Raw genomic sequence first — 6,000 nt, 5'->3', positions numbered from 1 at the left:
CAGAAATCAAGCTTGTTCCTTATGTCCCTGAGAGCACCTAGCACAACACTTTGCACTTAGAAGTTGTGCTCTGTGTGTGTATAAGTGTGTCTATGAGGAGCATACATATGTGTGTGTGTGTATGTATAAAATTCTTACTGTTAATTGCCTGTACTGCCAGTCTTCCTATAGCATTCTGAACTTGACTGTCTTGTCACAATCATAATGTCTTCTGGTATTTTTTTTAAATCCCAATTTGAATTTTGATTAATATGATAAAAAAATGAGGACAATATGATCATAAAATAAAAACAATATGATCAAACCTTGAGTACACTTTTTCTTTTATATTTTATTCTTCCGTCTCATAGATATTTAGGAAGCATCAAGAGGTAATGAAATCCCCCTATAATCTCCATTAATTACCTCAAAGCCACCAAAAAATAATAATAATGTTGTGGATAACTGACATTTCTGTCAACATAAAACTTTAAAGTAAATAATCTTCAGAAAACTTTGTAATGTATGGATCTATAACAGTGTGCTTACTAAATCCATGAAATCAGGGACGTTCTCAAATGCTACATATACCCAACATCTAGAATAGTTTTTGACACTTAATCAGTGATCAAGAATAAATAAAGAATGAATAAATTAATTAATAAGAATGAGGACAATTTAAAGAAAAGTCCGCTAGCCAACCCCTCTTTCCAACTTGATTGCCTTTCCCCAACCACTCACCATATGTTCCCTAGTGTCTACTGTACCTACACCATGACAAAGAAGAGGATTAATGACTAGTGATGCCATGCCATACAGAAAATTACCCATTCATGTTTGAGATCAAGCATTATACACGTGTTTATTGTATTAGTGACAAAATATTTTTTAAATGCAAAAAGTTCTATATTTTACTGTCTACTTCTCTATTAGGTATGTGATCATTGGTGAAATATTTAATTAAGCTGTTTCCTGAAATATTTATTAGCAACCATAATTAACATATTAATTATAACAAAGTGTATGACAAGATAAAGAGTCTACAATGGAAATTAAAATAGAACAAAATGCTTTGGAAATGTCTTTTCCCAAATGTCAAGAATAGGTCCCTCTAAACAGCATGGAATGTTTTGAATTGCCGGGGAACGAAGGCAAATATTTCTATTATCTAAATTAATTTCGTGATCATTATGTAGAAAGCCATTCTGAACTTCGTGAGATCATTAAATAACTACTTGCCCACCCACTAACTTTTTCTGTAGAAACTGAGGCAGTGTTCATTCCAGAAACTACTTTTCTTACCATGTATAGAGAAGTATTATTCTTAAATAATACTTGAATGTTTGTTTTTAAAAGAATTGATGTAATATTTTTGTAAAATTGCAAAGTATCTTTGATTTCAACTAAAAAATAATGTTCTCCATTAACAAATAGAGTGAAGTCTTAAGATTGTTAAGTGACTTGCCCAATGTCAAAGAGCTATTAGTAACATAATATGTACTGCAGTTGGATCTTCTGAATTCATATTAACATTTGGTCTTTCTGGTGACTTCTAGGGTATCTCTGAATAAGATGAAATTTCTCCTTCTCATCACTGCTATCTTAGCAGTAACTGTTGGTTTCCCGGTAAGTAACCATTTCTATGATCCAGAGTATTTATGTAATTTTTGTTCTAATTCATGAACCCTAGGAACTTTTCTCCCCCACACACTGTGTTCTACTTTACAAACATTCCTAGTGTGTGCCGCTTTAATATTATGTTCTAGAAAATATTATAAATCATATATTGTTCAATGCATAGTTCAATTCCACATAGCTTTGGTGCAGTAGTTGAAGTTGAGTCATTTAGGACACATATTAACACTTTTCAGAAAAAATAGTTTCTACAATATTTTCTGAACACTCAAATCCTAGATTTTTAAAAAACCGATACCAAAAAACAATATTAGGTAGCGCATAATCAAATTCTTTCCTTCATGCATATGTATATATTTCTCAGTTTATGTGTTTCATCAGCATGAGTTAAATTAATTTCACTGTTTGAACTTTAGGTCTCTCAAGACCAGGAACGAGAGAAACGAAGTGTGAGTTACATTTCCTCTTCTTAACATTTACGCTTTCTATGTGAAATATCCAGAACTGTGGTTAAAGATATTCATTTATCCAAACTTCTCAAACTCTCGAGAAATTCTTAAAGAGTCTGGATATTAACACCAACAGAGTAGACATCAGGGATTGGATCTTTGCTGCTATAAAGGGAGTTATCTCAGCATCTCCTGTAACAGTGGAACAAAATTGAAACTTGAATCACTCTGTGATGAATTGGGTTATGATGTTTTTATTAGAATTATCTAGCCTAATACAAGTTCATAACTACTCATGCCTCCACTCTGCTTAACTCTACAAAGCCCATTCCAGAAAAGGTAAAAAATAATTACAACTTGAGAGTTAGGAGATGTGGGCAAGCTTTGATAGTCCCACCAGTGGCAAATTCACGGAAGGATTATTTTGGTCAGTTAATCAAAATGTTTAAGAAAAAGAAAAAATTTGAAGGGAAGGGTCTTGTTAACAGATTTGTTTATACACTTAGAAATCTTATTATCTGAAAGGAAGCATGGTTTTGAGACCAAAACTATGAACAGCGTTCAGGATACAGAAATTGATAGGGATACAGATAAAAGATGGAGAGGGAAAGAGGGAAGAAAGAAAAGAGGTAAGGAGGAGACTGTGTCTAACACAAAGTTTGAGTCAAGATGTTGTACAAAGGCAAAGGGAGAAATTTGATGTCCCCTCATAACTCCCCTCCCCCTTGGCGATTATCAGGAAAATTTGGCTATGAGTAGGAAGGTACAAAAACAGGGTTATCTCTAAGTAATTTTCTAAAATAAGACAAATTAATCAAATCCCTGTTTATAGTACACAGAGAAAATGCAAATGATCTTAGAGCTTCTCAAGCCTCTACTTGAAAATGAGGACCCACATGTTAAGGCTATTTTATAACTCTCTGTCGTAAAGAGTAAAACAAGCCTTTTTCATTTCTTTCTGTCAACAGACCAGTGACAGCGATGAATCAGCTTCACAGCTTTATGTGCCCCCATTCCAAAATCCATTTGGCCCATATTTACCATTCCCATATCAAAGATTTCCATGGCTTGGATATTATTATTTTCCTTTCCCAATACCATTATCTGGCGCTACAACTCCTCCTCTTAATGGATAGGAAACAAGATGAAATGAGTGGTAAGTATACACAGTACAAAGCATGTGATTTTTTATGTTTGTTGTCTCTGGATTGGAATATATCATTCCATGAAAAAAATGCGTTACAGTGTTCCCACTTAGCCCCGTTAGGGTACCATTTGTTTCACTCTTTCTCTCTGGCAGAAATTGTTAGGATCCCCTCTCAGAGGTACTTACATGTGTCCTTCCATGATCCAACCAGCATAGCAGTTTAAATACCTCATGTGCTGTGTTGTAATAGAAACAAACCCTTTCTTATGAAAATAGTTTTACCAAATATTTTTTAACATTTTCTACTATCATCAATGTCTGTGCATTTTTGGGCTGAATCAGAGGTTTAAAGGCGAAACTTTAATCAAAGTGGAGATCATAATAGATGAACTTGTGAATCTAAGGTCTAAGGTATACTTCAGTCTATTCCTTAGAAAGTCATGTATTTTTCTAATTAATATTAAAAGCTCAAACCTAGCTTCTGATAGTCATATTATAATAAAATCCTATAGGCTGAATGTTCCCACCTATAATAGAGACCCCATCATCTCATGATATCAAAAAGAAAGTCGATGGTCTGTTAATTACCAGGCGAATTGAGGGAATAAAGACTATAATATAGATGACCTTAGGACCCAGAGGACTGTATTAAGAAACAAACACTTTCAGTTAGTACCCACACTAAAGGCCTCTGCCTTCCTTCCTGCATCTACTGTCTCCTTAGAGAGTTTCCCAGTCCTTGAACTAGATATACTTTTGAGACAATATTTATAATTAAAAAGTTTACAAGTTCACAAGCAAATGATCAATTGGGATTAATAACTGTATGCCTGTCATTTATTTCAGGTCACTTTTAAACTGAATGAGAGCCACTTCCTTGAAGAATCAATATTCCTGTTCACAAAACAAAAATAAATGTAATTGAAGTAGCCTACAGTAATCTGTCGTCAATATCTTTAGTGGTTCTCTTTAGTAAACATAAAGGAGAAGATATTGGCTTTCCATTTTCTAAAAGTGCATTGGTAGTAGGAATGCAAAATAAATTTTAACAGATTTGACTATGCACTTTTTGATGACTAACCATTCTAGGGAAAGTATGGGGAGTGGAGGGGACCAAAATCAACCAGCCCTGGATGTACCTTGAATGAAAGTCTGTTCAGCAGCTTATGCTGTGTAGTCACGTTGGTTGTACTAATAAGAGCCAGAGGTTGATTTAATTTAATTCAAAAAAAATTTTGAGTAACTGAGACTCAATTACTCAATTGAGTTTATAATTTATGTACAGTAGCATATTAAGTTTGATGGATTGGTAAAAGATATCAAAAACAGTCAAGTATGGTCTCTAACTTCAAAAAACTGATTATGGGTGATAACATTTATATCATGCTTGTAGGTTACAAAATGCTTTTTCAAATCATTACATCACTGAATCTTCACATAATCTCTGCTTGCTCTCTACGTGAGACTCACATAATCTCATGTAATCACATTTCATATGTGGGGAAACAAGATCATGAAAGTCCTGTGTTCTTCACCATCACAGACCTAGTACAGGGCAGAAAAGAAATACAAACCAGTCTTACCCAACTCCTAAGGCTTTGCGTCAGCAGCATCTCTAATTCTGAGTCCAGGACTCCACAATGGCAGTGCCAAAGACCAGTTAAGTCCATCTGCTTTTACTTTATTTCAGGAGGAAAAATCACACTGATGCTAATAAGGATAACCACCCCCATCTGCTCCTCTGCTAATCTAGGTGCCACACTACCACCAGAGTTATCTTTCAAGACATACATTGAATTATTTTTCTGACCTGCTGAAATGCCTTAGAAGGCCTCTTATTGCCTACAGTATAAAATCCATTATAAAACCCTACATTATGAATCCATAGCATTCAAAGCCTTCTACACACTAACCTCAAGCTTCTTTTCAAATCCCCCTGCCACCAGCCAGCCTCCCTCACATCCTCAACTGTCACACGAGGTCATTGCCATTCCCCACAACTGGCCTTCACTCTCACCCTGCTGTGCCTTTGTATATGGTGCTTTCTCTTCATGGAATGTCCATGCCCCTGTTTCACTGTTTAATTCCAATTTATCTTTCAAGACCCAAATCCAACATTATGACCTTCAAGAAAAGCTTCCTCCCATCTCTCTAAAAGGAATGAATCACTCACCACTTTGACCCTCTCACAATGCATTTTATTTCCACCATTTTCTGAATCTTATTATACTTCATTGTTTAATAAAATAATTCATTTACATTTTGGTATCTTTCTTGAGGAGAGTGTAAGTATCACAACAATATAACTGGAGTGTCACAACAATGTAACTATTCCCCAATACTGAACAGAGTAGAAGGTAGTCAGTGATGCTTGATAAATGGAATGCATTAATAAAACTTTCAAATTCCTAATTTTCAAAAAAAAGATCTTTTTCATATCTCTGACCTATAACAACATATAAGTTAGCAAAAGATTCCTTCTTGTGAGAGAAAAAAAACTTTTTAAAATCAATATTTAAATGGTAACAGTTCTCTCTTACTCAATTACAACATTAGTACAGAAAATTGAACAACTTTGTGTCTACCAATACTTTGTTACAGAAATTACAGGGCCCATAAAATGTCAAGTTGTGAATAAAATTCTTTGTCCCAAGAATTTTGTCAAAAGCATCACAACACAAATATATATGTATTTACATAGACATATATATTTATACATATTATATATATATATTATGTATTAAAGCCTTTAACAGTTGCATCAGCTATGGGAAAACCAAGTTTAGAGGC

At 34.3% G+C, this 6,000-nt stretch overlaps 1 non-coding gene across 1 annotated transcript; it reads left to right on the top strand.

Moving 5' to 3' along the window:
• The first annotated feature begins 1,521 nt into the window (after positions 1–1,521).
• On the top strand, positions 1,522–4,144 carry LOC111772689 (uncharacterized). The gene is made up of 4 exons (XR_011436808.1): positions 1,522–1,605; positions 2,031–2,063; positions 3,032–3,219; positions 4,057–4,144. It is a non-coding gene; the product is annotated as an uncharacterized protein (transcript).
• Positions 4,145–6,000: the final 1,856 nt, after the last annotated feature.

This window comes from Equus caballus, chromosome 3, assembly GCF_041296265.1.
Source record: "Equus caballus isolate H_3958 breed thoroughbred chromosome 3, TB-T2T, whole genome shotgun sequence".
Taxonomy (NCBI): Eukaryota; Metazoa; Chordata; class Mammalia; order Perissodactyla; family Equidae; genus Equus; species Equus caballus.
Note: the sequence above shows the minus strand (reverse complement) of the source record. Positions and strands in the feature narration are given on the sequence as shown.